General features: G+C 43.2%; 1 protein-coding gene across 1 annotated transcript in view; it reads left to right on the top strand.

The window, feature by feature from the left end:
- Positions 1-8,443, top strand: part of LOC146822453 (uncharacterized) — a 69,319-nt gene extending 60,876 nt beyond the window's left edge. The window contains exon 2 of the transcript XR_014963307.1: positions 6,033-8,443. The gene's annotated coding sequence lies outside the window, so the exon portion shown is untranslated. The remainder of the gene's footprint in view (positions 1-6,032) is intronic.
- Positions 8,444-21,768: the final 13,325 nt, after the last annotated feature.

Genomic DNA, 21,768 nt, shown 5'->3' with positions numbered 1-21,768 from the left:
CATTCGGCTCTACCAGTCAATTGATCAAACAATTACAATATACCCTTAGAAGGGAAGTCAATCAGAGACTCCATGCTACCGCACTCATTCAGTACCACAAGGCCAAGCGGATTCCAAGAGGGTTGCGCATAGCACTACGACCCATGTTGTTTAAATTCAATAAGCCTTTTATGACCAAATGGTTTGCATAACAGCATTATGAAATAAGAAAATAAAGAAGATTTCAGACATTGGATTGATATACATTTTTGAAGTCATTCTGAATAGTATTTACATCTGTCACGTAACGTGCATTCAATTCATGTTGTGTAATTATGATGATGTCATTTAAGGATTGTAATGGTACGTTGTGACATACTGTTCTCTGAAAGTCATTGCAGATTGAGTTTCACTTAATACTGTTTCATTGATGTTGCTTTAGTTGTTTTGAATCTTTTGAACTTGTGCAGATAAATTCATCGCACCTTATTGGGCTAGTGGACAGTGCGCCTTTGATTTCCAACTTTTGTTTGAAAACTTTGTAGCATTATTTTGAGCCTGTTTGGGGTTTATTAGGTTTTACAAAGGCGGCACCATTTTTGTAATTTGTTGATAAATTTTGACTAAATTCTTCTATAAATTTCTTTATACATTTTGGAGTGCAGGTTGTCACACTTCACTTTGTTATTTAACTTGACTCTTCAGCCACGAGGTCCAGGAGGTGTCGACGAAGTCCACGAGCCGGATTTGAGCTGTCCCACGAAGTCTGTCGAGTGCTGCAGTGTCGGCGACCAGGATGGACCCAACAAGCCTTGGCAACAGCAAGTCACAGGAATGCAGAGAAAGGAATGTAGTGCAGACCAGCAAGGTCTGAGGGACTCACCCAGCAAGGGTAAGTCAGGGCACGTCTAGAGCAACGAGGAAAGCCCAAGAGGAAGAGGAGTTGCCTTCGTGGGGACCCGCTAGCCAACGGGCTACTGATCGCGAAGGTGCCTCGAGCGGTCGCACTTGAAACGGGCCCACGGTGCACTCGTGGAGTGGAGGCCCACAATCTTCGGTGCAGGAGATGCTCAAGGCTGGGGCTACTCGGAGCCCAAAGCACAACTTCGAGGAGGACCAGGAAGATAGTGTTGCTGCAAAAGTTCACGGTGTCCAGGGGTCACGGTTCCACATCACCCACGAAAGCCACGGGCCTCAGCTTTGCTGTGGTCTCAGGGTAGCCTCGCGGAAGTCTGGAAATCCACCTCTGGTGATACAAAGACTTTAACGTCTGGCGGGAGCTTCAGTGAGGCAGACCGGTCAGTTGCTTCTTTGGTGCCTGCCAAGCAGGGGAGTCACTACTTGACCCTAAGGGAGATGTCTTCCATCTTCTAGTCGTGATAGAAAGTTGAAGGTCCAGGATATATGTTGCAGAGTTTCGTCCAGGGTAATTGAAAGTCCTAGGGACTGGGTTCCTATACTTATACTAAGTTTAGGGGATGGGCTAACTCTAAGGCCTCACCTATGGGTGGGCTTGGAAAGAGGGGTGGTTACACCAATTTCCTTTGTCCAGTTTCGCGCCAGAGCAGAGGCAGGTAGCCCCTGCAACCGGTATGAACTGGACTATGCACAGGGACACCAAACGTGCCCCCAGTGCAGGACTTCAAGCACCAGAGAGTGCTCCCGCCCAGCCCCAATACACATCAGCCTGTCTGGGGCGGTGGGGACACCTCCCCTCGACCGAAAATCTATTGTCCAGGCCTCCCCTGCTGGAGTTTCGGTCAGCAGCAGGAGGCTAGACCCGTGTCTGTGGCAGAGGCATCCATTTTGTGATGCCAGGGCTCAGGAAAGTCCTACCGGGTTTAGCATGTGTGAACATGTCTCTCCCTCTAGAAGGGTGGAATGCTATCCCCGCCGCCAGGACTGGCGGGGGGGGGGGGGTTAGTATTCCGAGATGTTTGACACCAAACATGACATGTTTTGATGCAGCCATTGCAAAGTTAGCATTTACCGTGAGGTTATAATGCACTTAAAAGTATATGGTATGGCTGTACCACACAACAGTCATAAGGAAGTATTTCCGAAAGCTGCAGAGGGGCTCAGCTCATGCTTGGGCATCCTCTCACATAAAACCAAGCACTCTGCCTTCAGGATTGTCTAGGCTTGCCATAGGAGTGGCTTATAGGTTTATATGTGTCTGTATAAGTTAGAGATATAGGTAGCCTATACCACAGTAAGGGGTGCAAGCACACCCTTACCCAGGCTGCAGTAGCAGACCTGTGGTGCCATTTTGGAGTGCTTCCCAGGGGTGGCATAATACATGCTGCAGCCCCTGGTAGGCCTCTGAGGTACCTATGCCCTAGGTACTTAGTATACCATATACTAGGGGCTTATAAGGCACGCCACAATCCAATGAGATATGCACCTAATGTACATGGAAACCATTTTAGAGAGGAAGCAGCTAGGCTGTGGTCCTGATTAGCAGGGCCACAGCCAGACTAAGGTCGAAAAACAGCGAAACACCATTAAAAAGTGGGGGTACCCATGTGAAGCAGATCCTACTCTCCTACAGCCAGAGTCCGCCATGAGCCGTGCATGTTAACCTCACTCCACCAAGCGCTCAGTGGCGCAGCCTGCAACCTCTGAGAGCTACAAAACCCCACCTTCTAGCACTACATTGAGACTGAATCCACTCACACACACACTAAGGAAGGCGGCAGAAGAAGGGGATGCAGGGGCTGGGAGGGGGCCCTTCCCACGGGTCCCACGGATGGAGAGTCAGCCCCACAGGTGGGGTGACCAGGCATCACGGATTTACCCAGACAGTCCCGGCTTTTAACCAGCTGTCCTGGCAGATTTCTGCAATTTTGGCTCATGTTCCGCTTTTTAGAGGGGGTCGCCTGAAACCAGTGAGAAGTGAGATTGTGTGTTCGAAAGTTGTACTAGTTATCAGCTGTTAAAAGGAAGCAATTTAATGAACAGGTATGCTGCTGGTTTTAGAAATTCCATTTTATTTATTTTCTTAGCGCTTCTTCTGCGGGGGAGAGGATGTGGTCCGTCGGCTTAAACTGCTGATTTTGGTGCAGGAAACCAGGGTTCGAGCCTCGAGGTCGCGTCCACATCCTGTGATTCTGGGCAAATTACTTAATTTCCCCGTTCCTGAATATGTAATGTAAATACGGTGCTCATGTACAGCGCTCCAATACCTTCGGGTCTAGTTTGCGCTATATAAAAGATGCAAAAAAAAAAAATGTTGATGAGAGTTGTCATTCTGCACAGCATTGTTGATGTAAAATTGTAGTCCTTCTTCTATTTTTGCAAAAGGTCCCGGTTTTCGCTTCTCAAGATCTGGTCACCCCACCCACAGGACTTCCCTGGTGGGGGAGCACCAGTCCTCGAGCTGGCACAGTCCAGGTGCTGATGCATCGCTGCCCACGCGGGGGGGCATGGAATCTCCTTTCATACCTCCTGCCCCAGCACCTCCTCCATCCCTAGCCCACCAACTCCCCCCTCCTTCCCTCTGTAGAAGAGGGGGGCCCGGTCCAGACACATCCCCCTCCCTTGGGGGATGGGCGCCGAATGAAGAGGCATAACAGACAGGGTGTTTTGGGACTACCCCCCATCTGACCACTCCCCCTGGATGACGCACTTCTAACGTCACTGGCAATGGCAGGGTGACCACATAAGTCCTGAATGCCAGATGACTTATTTTCATTCGGAGGTGCTGTGTGAGGTGATCGCGCCGTGTGATCTGCTGCAGGTGAGTTGTGGGGTGGTAGACACACACCCTCAGATTATTTTCATCCAAAGGTGCTGTGTGAGGTGAGCGCGTCGTGTGATCTGATGCAGGTGAGTTGTGGGTGGCAGACACTGACACTCGCATTACTTTCACCCGGAGGTGCTGCGCTTTTACTCGTGCAGTTTTCAGCTGCGTGTTCCAAGCCTAAGTGTAATGTTTTAATTGATAGATGTGGGCACTGGGTTACCACTAGGGATGGGCGGAATTTGCGTAATCGCGTTACGCAAATCTCCGCGAAACGGTAAAAAATCTCCGCGAACACGCAGAAATTCTGCGAACGCGCGGAATTGCTTGTTCGCGATACATTTTTCCTGTTCGCGATCGCTGTTTGCATGCTCGGGGTGAAATATCTCGCGAACACGCATATTGAGAACGCGAACAAGCAAAAAATTTCGCGAAGTGGCGGAACGCAGATTTTTGGGCAATTTCGCGTTCTCCGCGGAACGCGAAATTACCCAAATTCCGCAAATTCCGCGAACGGAACGGAATTTACCGCCCAGGCCTAATTACCACTGCCCCCTTGACACAGGCGCGCCAGGGTCGTGGTCTCAGTTCATTTTTCAGGCTCTCTCTTGCATTCAATCTGACCATGTGACTCCTGCTGCTGACCTCTGCTTACAGCTGATGCCCCCGTGCCACATGTGTGGATTCTGCACTCAATTCGTCCTCGTGCCAGAGGGCTCCTTCCCTTGTGCCAGTCCGCTTTCCTTCCAGTGAGCGGCATCACGCCCTATTCAACCCCCCCTTCATTGGTCTGGCATGAGAGCACGCCCCCCCTTCATTGGTCTGGCATGAGAGCATGCCCCCCTCTTCATTGGTATGGCATGAGAGCATGCCCCCCCTCTTCATTGGTCTGGCATGAGAGCACGACCCCCTCTTCATTGGTCTGGCATGAGTGCACGCCCCCCTCTTCATTGTCTGGCATGAGAGCATGCCCCCCCTCTTCATTGGTCTGGCATGGGAGCACGCCCCCCCTTCATTGGTCTGGCATGAGGGCACAAGTGACGTATGCATCCATGGGCACTGAGTGTATAAAGTATACCAGCTGTGCCCGCGAGCATGGCAGTGCCACCCCTTCTATCACTCTTCCACCTCCATCATGCAGTACTTTCATTTCAATGTATGAGGGACTCTTTCACACTTAAAAAGTGCCCCCACTAACACAAAAGGAGTTTGAGGGGTGCGTTCACAGGCAGGCTTTACAAGCCAGGGTCTGTGCAGATTTCGGGGCCTCGAGTCTGATTGCTGTGCTGAGGAGGGGGCGGTTTTAGTTGGTTGTTAATCACTAGGGGCACTTGTTCCAAGTCTTGCATGCTCGCACACACGTATTATTTGCTGCTCTTGTGTCTTTGGCACAATTGTGCTCCATTTGTTAATGTTGTGTCTTATTTCCATGCTCACTTGCCTCCACTCTCTTTCCACCTCTGGGGCTCTCCTTGGCACTTTGTCCATCACCTTTGTTCCTGCGTGTGGGGCATTGGTTCAATCCTTGTGCCTCTCACTTAGTGACAGGTCTCTAGAGTGACCCCCAACATTTGGCTGTATATCTGTGGCTGCCCCCTTCCTGCACTGCAATCCTTCCTGGCACTGCCAGTGTCACAAACTTTGTCTCTTTGTTTCATTCTTATTCTCAGGGCTCAATTCTTAACCCTTTGACTTCTGTGGCCCCCGCTGAATCACTGCTGAAAACCGGGGATCCCAACCAAAGCTATTTCTATGCTTTGAACCTCAAAACTATGCGCAAAATACAGAAAGAAATACACAAAAAACAATGCAAAACTATGAAATGTTTGACTTAATAAACACACCAAAATATATTAAAATAAAATTTTAATGGGAAGGTTGGAACTTTTCAAAATATGTTTTTACTTCTAAAAGGCAAAGCTATATGCTGGACTAGCAGACCACTTTGTTTCCTTGCTCATAATGCATGTTGTCCTTTTGTTGACGCATACCAATGCTTCACTTGAGACCACCCATACCAGCAGGATTTTGCTTGCTTTCCTTGTGCTGCTTCCACTAATCAGGCTAAGGAGACCAACTTACATTTTAGCCTCCCATTTCATGTTCCCTCACATTTGCACAGAGTTGTATGTTTTTCAATTTTACAATGTTTCTAATATTATTTCATTTCTCACCTGTCAAGGCTCCCATAAATTGTTGTTTAAGGCCCCAGATTAAGACCCGTAGCTCCATGCCTTTGTGTTAAAGGAATAGACTTGGCGTCTGTGTTTATATCACATCACATGTGTTCATTTGCTCTCTTGTTTTTCAGCCTGCATCGACAGCACTGTGTCTTTGTTTGCGGATCCTTGCGCTCTTGTCGCGGTCTATTCCATATCTATGGTGGTGATGCACCGAGTGTCTGTCTTAATGTTGCTAGTTTAGCTGTGACATTGTAATGTTATGTTATGTTAACCTCATTTTATAACGCGCACAGATACTAAAAAAGTTTCCCGGCGTGGGAGCCAAATAGCAAAAGAAGAAGGGACGCTTATGAACCCCCGAGAACTCATGACCAAAAAGCATTTAATGTAAGAGTAATGTTTTAAATTGCTTTTTAAATAGCCTAAGATTATCCATGTTACGTAACTCAAAGGGCAAGGTGTTCCAATCTCTGGCTGCTTTCACCGAGAGAGAGCAGCCACCTAGCCTCATCAGACGGAATCTAGGGAGCGCCGCGAGGCACTGACCTTTCGAGCGAAGCTGCCAGGAAGGCTCATAAAACTCAAAACGCCTTCTGAGGTAGTAAGGCCCAGTCTGATAAAGAGCACCATGTACCAAAACCAAGGCCTTAAACCGAACTCGCTGTTCAACCGGGAGCCAGTGAAGTGTTCGAAGGTTCTGGCTGGCACTGGATCTAACTGGCAAGCCCAATAAGGTTCTAGCCATCGCATTCTGTACAATCTGTAACCTTTTCAATTGGTAGGCTGGAAGTCCAAGATACAATGCATTGGCATAATCCAGCCTGGACAGAATAAGTGCCCGTGTAACCGTTTCCTTGGCATTTTTAGGAAGCAGCGGCAGGAACTTCTTAAGGCGTTTGAGCATACCAAAACACGCCCCCGCTAGTTTGCTTATATGGGTATTAAATCTCAAATCCTGGCCAAACCAGATCCCCAGGTTTTTTGATGGACAGCCAGAGGCACTCGGCAGAGGAAAGCCAACCGGACAAATCTCTTCCCTAAAATTGGAGAGAAAGGCCCCATAAAGAAGCACTTCAGATTTCTCCTTGTTGCACTTTAATTGGACCTTAGCTAACCATTTAAAAACCTCTGCAAGGCATGTCCTGGCAATGGTAGGAGAGAAACCCATTTTACTCCATGTAAAGAGGAGCTGGGTATCATCAGCGTAAACTATAATTTTCGCACCCAGCTTCTCAGCTAAATAAACCAATGGAGTCATGTAAACATTAAAAAGAAGAGGGCTAAGTGTAGAACCCTGAGGGACCCCCGTATTCAAGCTGCGCGGGGTCGAAGAAAAAGGCGGTGCTGGAGCAGAGTTTTCTTTTAGAAAATTCTGGAGCTTTTGAAGCTCTGGCATGTCTATGCGTTTTATTAATTTATTAATAATTAACAATTAATTATTTGTCCTTGTGCAAGTATGTTTTACTAATCAACCCGTTTGTCCTAACACAAGAGAAAGTTACACGAGGGTTAGCTTATTTTTGCTGTTTCTGTATTTACAATAACGTGCAAGTTTTCATGTTAAACGTTGCTGTGTGCTATTTATTTTGAGCACAAAACGCTGTCTGAATTAATGCTTTTTATGTCGCAAAGCTAGATAAATGCATACACATAAGGGTATTAGTGGGGTTAACACTGTTTAATCATTATGCTGTAGTAACGTTTATTTTGTCTCTTTAATTAAAGATGGTCTATTGTGGCCTATGAAGGCCTTAAACGAGCTGAGAATATTTTGAAGCCTGGCTGTGGTGTGGCTTATTCTGTGATGTGGCAAGGGAGACCCCTGCTGGAGAAAGGTCGAAGACAACTGACCGTGGTCCTTATTGTATTTTTCCATGAGGACATCAGCAGTTTGGAGGATCTCCAAAAGAAATGATTCGTCCTTGGCGGACAAAGGAGCTTCAGAAATGAACAATGAACTGTAGCCCGGCTGCCGAGGGAAGCTGAACGAGTTAGATACTTTAAAAGTTTCTGTTTCTTGGTTCCTGTTCCGTAGTTCACGTCTTGTGACTTTTCCTGAGCGGAGATTTCCAGATGTTGCAATGTTACATTCCTTCCTTCTCGTTCTGCTCAGTGATACAGTTTAACTTGCCAATTTTATGTGTGTTTCTATTGTTTTTTTCATTATAAAAATTGTTAGCTTAGGGAGGGTTTTCGCCACCCTTTTGCCACTTGCCATTTTACCTTCGCCGCGTGAACTTGCGTTGCTGAGGACTGATGCTGAGGACTCTGTCCTGAGAGACTTTACCGAGAGACTGGTCCTGACCCGTTCTGACACTTAGTTAGAATAGGTAATTATGAGAAATGATTTATTCTGATTTTACTTTGACTAATTTTAGATAAAGCAATATAACTTTTAAACATGGTGTTGAATATTTCTTTTCTTGTCAATTATTGTGTAAATTTTTGATCATTGTTGTATAGATTTTATAGAGTATGATTAAGGACAACCACTATAATCAGGTCCTATCGCTTAGATATAGATGCAGGGTGGTTTAGGAGTTTTCTTCCCACAGGTTTATTGCTGGTAGAGTATTTGAGCCTATGTTAGTGAAATGGGCCCTAGCGTATGATGAATGTATGTGCGTGTAACTGTGAGATTACTCTATCTGTGGTAGTGGGCATATTTTTGATACCCTGATCTCTATCAATTTCTCTGGTAGCAGAGGATGGTTGTAGATGGTTGTCTTGATCTGATAAGATAAGATTGCTTGTACATTAGCTTATTGATTATTGATTTATTTTGATGTTGTTGATATATGTACTAATACTATATGGAGTCGTCATGTTGAGTTATATGTAGTGCTTCTGGAATTTGGAAGCTGGAAGCAGTTCCGTAGTAGAGTAGAGGAAGGTGTATATGCTGCTCTCGGGAAAGACGGGATTGTAAGGAATTACGTGTGACAATTGAAGTTGCGCGTTCACATTGTCTGGGTTCGGAATCAGTGACATTATTGTATGTTACTATTAGAACATTTCTGGTATATAAGGAGTGTGTATCGTAGTGAAGGTTATCTGTGAAACTCTGGTCTTAAGTCCCAGGGATCCGTAAGGATTGCCGTTAAAGCTTATTGCGGGAGGAATAATAGGTATTCTCTGAGCTTGTTTGAGGAACTGGGCAGAGGTAAGCTGCTTAGTTGTTGTGAGTTATAATTCTGTACAGAGACAGATTGTGCGCTGTTCTCGAGAAACAGGATTCTGTGTGTATGTACTATATTTTTCTCGTATGAATGTGCGTGAATGAATATACATTTATTGATTGTAAGACTCTTTGGATAAGTCCTAGAGGAAACAGTTATGAGATGTATGTAAGTTGTTGATTCTTGAGAGACTCTTTTTTTACTATCCTGTGGTTAGCGAAGCAGACAATGGAGATGTTTTTATGTTGTAACTAATAGATTTTGTAAAAATCATGACACACGAAGTCTACTGAGAGTTTTTTGTAAAGGAGGGGTAGACGAGTGACAGAGACAAGAGACAGAGACTGCAGCGGCTGCTGACGTCAGAAGGTCCGCGCTCTGATTGGACAGTGACTCAGAATAGGGTTCGCGCTAGGATTGGTGCGTTAGTGTGAGTCGCGCAGGGATTGGAAGAGCTAATTAGTGACGTAGACGCTCCAGGATTGGTGCGTTAGTGTGAGTCGCGCTGCTATTGGTTGAAAAACTTGTATTGTATATTTATAATACGGAAGGAGTAGAGAGTTTTGGTAAGCGCTAAAATGTATTACCAAGAAGAGAAAAAGAAAAAGACGTTCTTTGGAAAAGTTAAGAAGTGGTTTAGCAAGGATAAAGAGGTTAAGACGAGAGAAGGTGAGTTGCTACCTCCAGCGAAAACACCTGCATCCTTCATGGCTGCGAAATATGGATTACATACCTGTATATGGTTGCAGAATTGGGTTAGGTATACTAAAGAAGATGGTGTTCTAGCATTCCCAGAATATGGTTCATTTAATTTGGCCGTGTTGAGAAATTTACGGGAAAAGATGTTATGCTTAGACCCGAAGCCGAGACCTACACAGTTCGAGGCTTTAGTGGAATGGGAAGAGGAAGTTCATGACCGTGAAAAGCAAAGATCTGGAGGGTATTACAGGTACATGTTTGGGAGGAGACATGATCGTGAGACACATCATGATCGAATGAAAAGATGGCGAGATGCTAGTATGACGGAGGGATTATATCCTAAGAGAACAGTTGAAGCTTCTGCTCCTTCAGAAGAAAGGGTTTCTGAGTCAGATATGAGAAGATATGGAGAGTATGAGGATGAGGTTTTAAATGACATGATTTACAAGAGACCACCTCCATATAGATCAGAACCAGATGAGAGTACACCAGTTGTTTCTCCGATAAGAGATATAGTTGAGAAAGAAAAAATGACACCTGAATCAAGAGGTAGTGGTTCTTTCAGGGAGAGAGAGAATCGAGGTAGTGAGGAAAATGCCAGACAATTAGCCAAGACGACAACAGAACTGACTGAGAAAATTAGAGAGTTAACGAAGAATCTGGAAGCTGTTACGGTGCCTGTAACTATAGGTCCGGTAATTCCTGTGTTTGATAAACAGAGGACAGGTGAAAATGGATTGGTAGTTCCATATATTGCAAATGATTCGACAAATTCAGTTGGTCCTTCAGGAGATTCAGATAAAAGAACAGGGAGAAGTGACCTGAGACAAACCAGACATGACATATGTAGTGAACTATTGGATGTTAGCGAACCTAGTTGTTCAGGGATGCCGATTTTAGAACCGCAGAAAAAAGTGGTTCCAGTGAGAAAAACTGCTGAAATAACAGTTGATGATTTGAATGATTGGATGAAGGTTCTTCAGAAAAAGGATAAGGATTCACAAGTTATTGATGTGGTTAAATTACGTATAGAATTAGAAGAGCTTGTGACAGGAACAGTTCCAACAGAAATCCTGAAGAGTCATCATGATGGTGAGCTAATGTTCATGTGCAAGAGCATAACATGGAGAGCAAGAAATACACATGATAGACTAAGAGCGATAACAAATGAGCAAGGAGTTGACATTGATAGAGTAAAGGCTTTGCAGAAAACGTACAGGATGGATTTCACAGAGAAAGACATTGAAAATTTGAATACTTCTGGTAGAACAGGACAGATTAAAGAAATGGTGGCATTATTGCGAAGATGGGGTGATGTAGAAAAGTGGAAGGATAGGTGGTATAAGAAAAGAGAGGAATCTGAAGATAGAACAACTTAGCATTTCCAGTGAGAGAAAAAGAGAAACCAGTGGAGAATTATCCCATGAGAGAAATACCTGGAGGAGGATATGCACATGTTCCATGGACTAGACAGGATATTTTATCATTTACGAATGATTTCCCTCGATTGAGAGAAAAGCCCGTCGAGTGGTATAGGCAGGTAGACAGGTTTGTGAAATTGTCAAAAGTGCTGTGGGTTGACCTGAATAGTCTGTTTGATATAATTGTTCCAGCAGACTTGTGGACTGAGTGTAAAATAGTTGTGAGTTGGCCTACTGAGGAATATCCAAGAGATCCAAGAACAGGGGCACCAGATCCAGAAGTGATGAGGAAATATGATCAGGTGATGGTATACCTGAAGAGTAAAGTTCCTCCAAAAGAGACAGACTGGGTTAAGATAGATCGAACACAACAGGAAGCAAAAGAATCAGTTCATGCTTTTTACGAAAGGCTGATACTGGCTTTTAAACAATTCAGTGGAGATGAACACCTGGGTAATAAGGATTTGAGTCATTTTGTATACAGATTTGTATATGGTTTAAGACCTGAAATTGGTGAGAGAATTCGTGAGCACACAGTGGATTGGCAGAGTAAGAAAGTAGATGAGATTCTGAGACATGCAAAATATTTCAGTGATGAAATTGAAGCAAAACAAAGAAAGCTGAAAGAGAAAGCAATGTGGGCACAAGTGAAAGTTGCAGAAAGACAGGAAGCACAGTTGGTGGAACAGGCAAATAATCCAGGAAATAATGCAGGGAATAGACCGAAATTTGCAGGAAAAGGAAGGGGAAGTCTTGAGGAAGCCAAAAAGAAGTTCCCGTGTCACAACTGTGGCCAACTGGGACATTGGAGATCGGAATGTCCTAATCCACCATTAAATGAGGGTAAATCCTTAAATCAACAGGTGCAGAATGAAGGGAATAACCAGCAGCAACAACAGCAGAAAGTTGTGAGACAGCAGAGTCAAGAGCCAAAACCGCCCTTGCCGCAGAATAGAGGGGTACAAAAGTACAATCAGGACTCAGGATTCTTCAATGATGAGCAGGTAAACAAACCGAGACGTACTAACAAAGTACAACAGTACTTGTTAAAGAGTGAAGGGAGTGAGTCTGAGGGTGATTATTGACGGTGCCGAAGAGAGGAGGAAGAGTGCATACTTGGTGCAACTCTAGAAATAGACCAGGCAGGACCATTTGTGGATGGGAAAATAAATGAGGAGAGTGTTACTTTTTTGGTAGACACAGGTGCGACAAGATCAACTGTCAGGTCAACAGATGTTAGAAATCTTCCTCTCTCGGATGAAGCAATCCAAGTAGTTGGTGTAGCCAATACACAGATCAGCACACGTCTTACTGAACCAGTAAGAGTACAGATAGGGAAATTTTCAGACATGCACAGATTTATTGTCTGTGACACGAGTCCAGTGAACCTGTTAGGTAGGGACCTATTGTGTAAGATGAACTGCACAATTTTTGTACACCAGATGGAATAGCTTTTGAGACACCAGATGATGATGTTTTCTACCGAATGACTCTAGAAAATAGAGAAAGTGAATTAATTGGTGCATTTGCTGTGTTCAATCCGGAGGATTTGCCTCAAGTGCTGAGGGACACAGTGAAAAGAGCAGTTTGGGATTTTACAGGAGAGGATGTGGGATTAATGAATAATGTAGATCCAGTGAAAATTGCAGTGAAAGAGGGAATTACATATCCTAACATTCCTCAGTACAAAATGACACCAGAAATAATTAAAGGGATAACTCCTATAATTGAAAAAATGATTCAGCAAGGAGTGCTAAGAGAACTACTGAGTAGTCCGTGTAATTCACCGATAATGGGACTGAAAAAGCCCAATGGCAAATTCAGAATCGTGCAAGACCTGAGAAAAGTTAATCAGATTGTGGTGGCATGTGGTCCCATCGTGCCAAATCCATCAGTGATTCTGTATCAAATTCCACATGATGCTGAGTGGTATACAGTGATTGATTTGTGTCATGCGTTCTTTTCAATTCCATTGCATCATGATAGCCAGCCGATTTTTGCATTTAGGTTTGGCCAGCGTATTTTAGCATGGTGTCGTATCCCACAGGGGTATACGGAGAGTCCTTCGATATTCAATCAGTTATTGAAAAAATCGTTGGAAAGTCTGATCATGCCTGAAAGCTCAGTGCTAGTACAGTATATTGATGACCTACTTGTGGCATCAAAAACACGTGAAGCTTGTGAAGTGGATACCATAGCTTTACTGAATCATCTGGCAGATGGAGGGTTAAAAGTATCTCCAGCCAAATTGCAATTTTGCAAGAAAGAGGTGCATTATCTTGGACATAATATTGAAAAAGGTCTGAGAAAAGTGACTACTGACAGGATCAGAATAATAAGAGAAATGAAAGCTCCAAAAACCCAGAGAGAAGTGAGAATGTTCCTGGGTATGGTGGGATATTGTCGTCAGTGGATAATTAATTTTTCCCTGATAGCAAAGCCATTGATTAAATTGACAAAAAGTGATATGACAGATCCATTGGATCTGGATGCGGAACAATTGGCAGCATTTGAAGAGCTAAAAAGTAAAATGTGTGAAGCTCCAGCTTTGGGTATGCCTGACTATGAGAAAGAGTTTGAACTGTACTGCAGTGAGAGAAATGGATGTGCACTTTCAGTGTTAATCCAGAAACATGGACAATTGAGAAGGCCTATTGCGTACTTCTCATCGACACTTGACCCTGTAGCTGTGGGTTTACCAGGTTGTCTAAAATCTGTGGCTGCAACATGCAGAAGCCTGGAACAGAGTGAGGGGATCATAATGGGGTATCCTGTAAGGGTATTCGTACCTCACAATGTGGCAATTCTTTTGACAAGAAGCAGAACTCAGCATATGTCACATAGTCGGCTGACTAAGTATGAAAAAGTGATTCTGGGAGCATCAAATGTGACTCTTGAGAGATGTATGAATGTGAATCCAGCGACACTTTTGCCGGATATTGAAAATGTGGGTGTAAAGATGGAAGATGATCATGATTGTTTGGATGTGTTGGAGTACTGTACAAAACCGAGACCAGACATAAGGGATCTTCCCTTACCTGAGAATGACCATGTGTTGTTTGTGGATGGATCATGCCTGAGAAATGATAATGGTGTGCTATGTGCAGCATATGCAGTGTGCAAAGTTTCAGAAGTCATGGAAGCATCACCATTGAAAGGAGTGAAATCTGCGCAAGTTGCTGAACTAGTGGCATTGACGAAAGCTTGTGAGATTGGGAAAGATTTGAGAACAACTGTGTTGACTGATAGTCAGTATGGATTTGGAGTGGTGCATGACTTTGGCCAACTGTGGCTACAAAGAGGTTTCTTGACATCGGGTGGAACTCCAATAAAGAATGCTGAGCTGATTGGAAAATTGCTTGAGGCGCTACAGCTGCCTAAAGAGTTAGCAGTTGTAAAATGTGCTGCACATGGTTCAGGGGACGATTTTATCACTGTTGGTAACAGGTATGCCAACGATGTGGCACAGTATTGTGCTAAAACAAATCAGGCGATTAACAGGGAAAGAGAAAAGGAAATGTCTTTTCTTTCTGTGATGTTTACTAATGTCCTAGAAACGTGGGATGAAGTGAAGCAGTTACAAGATGAGGCAGGAGAAGAAGAGAAACAAGATTGGGTTAAGGCAGGATGTGCTCCGAGAGAAACAGACCATGTTTGGGTCTACAGAGATGGCAGACCAGTGATGCCAAACTCAATTTTGTCGTCAATGGCAAGGATGTATCATGGCCAGGGACATCTGGGGAGGGACGCGATGGTTAGGTCCTTTAAACAAACATGGTACAATGCAAAATTCAGGACAATTGCAGAGAGCATCTGTCAAAGGTGTTTAATTTGTCAGCAATTTAACACTGGGAAAAAGACAGTGGTGAGTCTAGGGACAATTGGCAGAGAAGGAGGTCCTTTTACAAGAATGCAAATTGATTTCATTGAAATGCCCCAAGTAAACAGACTGAGGTATGTTTTGGTGGTAGTCTGTTTGTTTTCAAGGTGGGTGGAAGCTTACCCGACTAGAAGAAATGATGGATTGACAGTGGCAGAATTACTGTTGAGGGAGTTGATTCCTAGGTTCGGGTTTCCAGTTACAGTTGAGTCTGACAGAGGTAGACACTTTCAAAATGAACTCATTGGTTTGATTTGTGAAGCATTGAAAATACAGCAGAAGCTACATTGTGCATACCGACCAGAGGCTTCTGGTGTGGTTGAGCAGATCAATGGCACAATCAAGAATAGAATTGGAAAGATGTGTTTAGCCACTGGCATGAAATGGCCAGACGTGTTACCTCTAGTTCTGATGACTATGAGATCTACTCCAGATAGAACTACAGGTTTGAGCCCGCATGAAATAATTATGGGACGTGCAATGCGCCATGCATTCGTGCCTGTAAATAAATTGGTGACAATAACTGATGACATGATTTTGGATTACTGTAAAGGCCTGGCTGACGCAGTTCATTCTGTGTTTCACCAGGTTGGAGAAGAAGCTACCACACTTGAGAAGAAGCAAGCCCATGATCTGAGTCTAGGAGACTGGGTGAGAATTAAGGTGCACAGAAGAAGAAATTGCTTGATTCCAAGGTGGGGAAGGCCGAGACAAGTTATTCTGACTACAACGACTGCAGTAAAGTGTGCTGGAGTGAGACACTGGGTACATGCAAGTCATACTCTGAGAATTCCAAGCCCGAGAGAGGGAACTGGTGAAGAGTATTATGAAGAGTCAGATTCCAGTGATGGTGAAGATCCTGAAGATACGGAATCAGTGAGAAGAGAAGCAGAGAGAGCTTCAAGAGAATCACTGCGAGTATCAGAGAGAAGATCAGATTCTGTTAAAGAGCCTGAAGTTTCAAGTAGCAGTGGAGGAAAAAGAAAAGAAAAGAGAAATCACACAGAGACTACTCCTGAATCAGAAGAGGAGGAGATTGAAGAACCACTTGAGATTATTCTTGAAGAAACAGGGTCAGAAGAAGATAGAAAGGGACAGATTGCGGAAGACCCCCGAGGAGGTGTAGGGAACATTGATGAGGAGCTAGGTGAAGGGACAAGTAGACAGCAAGAAGATTGCGTGTCGGAGACCCGAGGAGGGACAGAAGTAGGGAAGTCTCAAATAGTGGTGAAAGAATCTGTGGAAGAAAAGAAAACTGCTAAGAAACGAAAGCAAAAGGCAATTGAAACAGAATCGGATGATGAAAATGAACAAACAGAGGGTCGAGTTCTGAGAAAGAGAACTTCGATTGGAGAAAGGAGTGTTAAAGAAGTGAAACCGAAAAAGGTTGTGAAAGGAGATCGTTGGCCTAACAACCGAGTTAAAAGGGTGAAATACAGAGTAATAAGAGCAAATTCATCAAAAGCTGAACAAGTGAATGAACTATCGAGTCAAAGTTCAAAGGCTGAAGGGAAAGAAACAAAAGAGCCGAAAGAACAAGAAGAAGTCAAAAGAGTGAGAAAACCTAACCAAAAGTATAGGTCGCCGGAATGGATGTATGTGACACTGCCTGAAGGTGAAGAGGTAGAAAGTCAAGGAAATCCAGAGGAGACCGTACGAGGAGTGGTTGAGGAAGACACTGGTGAGATCCTGAAAGTACTCTTGACTGACATTGGAGAAGAGTCAGATACTGAGGATTTGAATGTTGGAGATCTGATACAATTTGATGTTGAAGAAATTGGAGTGAAAAATGATGAGTATCCAAACTGAGTAAAAGGAGGATTCACTTGGTCTAAGTGAACGGAAAGATCTTTTGAAGAAGCTGAAGAGTTTGGAACAAACGTTGAGATTTTGAAGAGTTTTAATTTCAGTAGTGGAGTAGTAGAGGTTTAAACAGAAAATGGCTAACATAGAGAATAATCAAAATAGATGTGCCTTCTTTAAAAGGTGGTGTAGGATGTGCTGCTGCTGTACTGGATTATTAATGCTTCTATGGGGTGTTTTAGTTTTATTAGTTACTTTTAAGGTTGAATTTGGGATGGACACAGAAAACATGACTAATATAGAGAAGAATTCACAAAAAGTAGTTCCAATTAGAAGTAGTAGTTACATACACAAAGATAGGTCAATTAATAATTTTTCTAGTAATGTTTTTTCTAAGCTGTTATATGAATATGTGAAGACAATGGAAGTGAGGGATTGCTATGTCTGCATGCAGTTACCTGCATCCATTTCAGAGGGTGTTACTTATCACCATTTACCAGCTACATATGGTATTTCTTGTAGTATTTTAAGTAGTGTTTTTTATTTGTTAGGGAAAATAGATTATAAGATGTCTAACAGAGATAGTATTTTTGGGCACTTGCCAATGAACAAAGAGCTGAATCCAGCTGAAGAAGCTAACACTTTTGGTGAGATTTTTATTGAAGAAAAAGGATTAACATTAGATTACATTTTTAAGAATAATTTAACTTGCAGTTTGAAAGAAGAGGAGAAAGCTTTCCTGGATATGGTAGAGGAAAGGAGAGTGAACATGCATGAGAAAGCGGGAAAATATGAAGTGAGTGAGACAATTTGGGACATTGAGATGGGAAAGGAGTTGAGAAATGGGGCTAGTCCAACTTTAGCTCTAGATGCACCGCAGAAGGGTAAACTATGCATTACCAGAAGGAAATCCCAATATGATACATATTTTGTGGGGACTAGTGAGTGCCATGATACATACTTCGTTGCGACAGGTTGGGGTTTCAGAGGTGGAGAAGATACAATTTTTCCAGGAGTATACTATGTGTGTGGGAACAAGGCTTATTACAAGTTGCCTGACCATTGGTATGGCACATGTTATGTGGGCTTGGTTTTTCCTAAGATTTTTCATACAGATAAAATAAGAGATGTAGAAGATATTAACTTATTAACACGTTTTAAGAGAGAAACTTGGTCTGAAATTGTGGGTGATATTTTCGGGGTTTTGATTCCGGCAGTGGGAATTTCTTTAAATGCTTATGGAATTCGGAAACTGTCCACAGTGGTTGATCGCTTATCGACAAATACCGCAGGAGGGTTTCTTTTGGTAAATACGGAGTTAAGTGCCGTACGTGCCATGTCAATGCAAAATCGACTTGCCCTTGATATTCTATTGGCCAAGGAGGGTGGAGTTTGTGGAATTTTGAAAATTCAACATTGTTGCACTTACATTCCCGATGAAAGTAAAGACCTGAAGGTCTATATCAAAAATATTACTGATTTGCATGAAGAATTAGTACCACTTGAAACTGGGAGTTTATGGACTAAAATAGCTAATAAGATGATAGCTGTTAAGGATTTTATTGCAAAAATAGGTAGTACTATTATAGGTAGAATATTGTTTCCCTTGTCTTGTATAATTGTTGCTTTAATGATACTAAGATTAGTGTGTGTGTGTTGTAAAAACAGGAGAGGGAAAGAGAAATTGAAAAATGAAAAGAAAAACAAGAATTCGAAAAATTCGAAAAGAGAACCAGAAGAGATTGAATTAGAAGAATTGAGGGAGAGTGTTTATTTAGAGACAAAAAGAGATGATGAAAGAGTGACTGGTGTGTAATTTTGTGTAAGGGGAAAAGACATTTCTGATTTCTCCTAAAATGGGACTAAATTTTCACTATTTTTTTTTTGGGGGGTTTATTTGGTGATAAAATCACCAAAGGGGGGATTGCTGGAGCAGAGTTTTCTTTTAGAAAATTCTGGAGCTTTTGAAGCTCTGGCATGTCTATGCGTTTTATTAATTTATTAATAATTAACAATTAATTATTTGTCCTTGTGCAAGTATGTTTTACTAATCAACCCGTTTGTCCTAACACAAGAGAAAGTTACACGAGGGTTAGCTTATTTTTGCTGTTTCTGTATTTACAATAACGTGCAAGTTTTCATGTTAAACGTTGCTGTGTGCTATTTATTTTGAGCACAAAACGCTGTCTGAATTAATGCTTTTTATGTCGCAAAGCTAGATAAATGCATACACATAAGGGTATTAGTGGGGTTAACACTGTTTAATCATTATGCTGTAGTAACGTTTATTTTGTCTCTTTAATTAAAGATGGTCTATTGTGGCCTATGAAGGCCTTAAACGAGCTGAGAATATTTTGAAGCCTGGCTGTGGTGTGGCTTATTCTGTGATGTGGCAAGGGAGACCCCTGCTGGAGAAAGGTCGAAGACAACTGACCGTGGTCCTTATTGTATTTTTCCATGAGGACATCAGCAGTTTGGAGGATCTCCAAAAGAAATGATTCGTCCTTGGCGGACAAAGGAGCTTCAGAAATGAACAATGAACTGTAGCCCGGCTGCCGAGGGAAGCTGAACGAGTTAGATACTTTAAAAGTTTCTGTTTCTTGGTTCCTGTTCCGTAGTTCACGTCTTGTGACTTTTCCTGAGCGGAGATTTCCAGATGTTGCAATGTTACATTCCTTCCTTCTCGTTCTGCTCAGTGATACAGTTTAACTTGCCAATTTTATGTGTGTTTCTATTGTTTTTTTCATTATAAAAATTGTTAGCTTAGGGAGGGTTTTCGCCACCCTTTTGCCACTTGCCATTTTACCTTCGCCGCGTGAACTTGCGTTGCTGAGGACTGATGCTGAGGACTCTGTCCTGAGAGACTTTACCGAGAGACTGGTCCTGACCCGTTCTGACACTTAGTTAGAATAGGTAATTATGAGAAATGATTTATTCTGATTTTACTTTGACTAATTTTAGATAAAGCAATATAACTTTTAAACATGGTGTTGAATATTTCTTTTCTTGTCAATTATTGTGTAAATTTTTGATCATTGTTGTATAGATTTTATAGAGTATGATTAAGGACAACCACTATAATCAGGTCCTATCGCTTAGATATAGATGCAGGGTGGTTTAGGAGTTTTCTTCCCACAGGTTTATTGCTGGTAGAGTATTTGAGCGTATGTTAGTGAAATGGGCCCTAGCGTATGATGAATGTATGTGCGTGTAACTGTGAGATTACTCTATCTGTGGTAGTGGGCATATTTTTGATACCCTGATCTCTATCAGCGGTAACCACACTTGTTGCGATCTATTAGCAAGGAACGATTCGATCCATTTCCATTCCTGCCCTGAGATGCCAATATGAGACAACCGTGCCAGAAGTTGTTGGTGTGGCACTGTGTCAAATGCGGCCGAGAGGTCTAAAAACACAAGTGCTGCTTTGCCGCCGGCATCCAGACAGGATCTAATCGCCTCAGTCACCTCAACCAAAGCTGTCTCGGTACTATGAGCAGCTCTAAAACCTGACTGGGCAGGGTGGAGCGCCCCAGAGATCTCAACAAACTCAGAGAGTTGTTTAAGGGCAGCTTTCTTGCAGATCTTAGCCACAGCCGGAAGGAGGGAGATAGGACGATAGCTGGCTGGACATACAGGGTCAAGGAAGGATTTTTTCAGTACTGGAAGGAGTTTTGCTTGCTTCCACTGAAATGGAATCGTGGCGGTCTGGAGAGACAGATTCACCAAATTGTTAATTTCCGGGTTAACTGTATCAGCCACCGCTGCTAGAAGCCTAGCACGGCAAGGATCAGTAGGGGAGCCTGACTTCAGCGATTTAAGTATCGACAGAGTGTCGGAGAGCAGAATAACAGAAAAAGTGGTCAAGAAAGGACCAACCATGATTGCCTTAGCCCCCATGGGGAGCGGTTGTGTCACCAGAGGCTGACTAGAGGGCCCCAAACCATCCTGAATGGATTTAATTTTATTGCAGAAAAAGCTGAAGGTTTTTCACACCAATCATTCGAGCCTGGGAGGGGCCTGTGTTCAGCTCTAGGATCCAGAAAGCTCTGTACAATTGAGAACATTTCTTTAGAGTTATTTTTAGACTGTGCAATATGCTCAGCAAAGTAAACCCCCTTGGCCGTCTTTACCATAGCGTAGTATACTTTCTGAGCATTTCTAAGAGCTGATTTAGCTAGGGGACTATAAGCCTGTCTCCGAGTCCGTTCGAACTTTTTGCAGACAGATGTTTGCAACTTTAGTTCATTAGAGAACCAAGGTTGGGATGGCGACTTTCTAGCTCTTTTACGATCAGGTGGAACGACATATTTCTCCACTGCAACTGACAGCCGTAGCTTAAATCCATCCACAGCTTCAGAAAGATTCCCTGGCAAATCCAAGCGGGTGTCAGCTAAAATCTTCCGAAATACCTCTGGTTCAATACGAGGGGGCGGTCTGCCCACTAGTACATTCGAGGAAAAGGAGGATGATTGAATAGACCAAGAAAAAAAAATTAAGAAATGATCCGTCCAAGTAACAGGAAAAGGATCAGACACTAGTAAAGGGAAATTAGAACAAATCCCATCTATAATATGCCCTCCACTGTGTGTAGGGGATTTGATCCACTGAGTTAATTGGGCAAAGTCCAATGACTCCACAAAGGAAAGTGTCACAGGAGCTTCACTACAATCGAGGTGAATATTGAAATCACCCAGCAGAATGTAATTGGAATATTTTAAGGATCTCTGTGCTACAACTTCACCCAGCATCTTAAGAAATGAGCTGGACGCCCCAGGGGGCCGATAGATGAGTGTACCACCCAGCAAAAAGTGAGGGGAAATAGAGAGGGAAGAGTCAAGAGCTTCACTTTCCACCACTTCCTGACAATTCAACTGCGTAA

This window comes from Triturus cristatus, chromosome 6 (genome assembly GCF_964204655.1).
Source record: "Triturus cristatus chromosome 6, aTriCri1.1, whole genome shotgun sequence".
In the NCBI taxonomy this organism is placed as follows: domain Eukaryota; kingdom Metazoa; phylum Chordata; class Amphibia; order Caudata; family Salamandridae; genus Triturus; species Triturus cristatus.
This window is presented reverse-complemented; position numbering and strand designations above follow the sequence as displayed.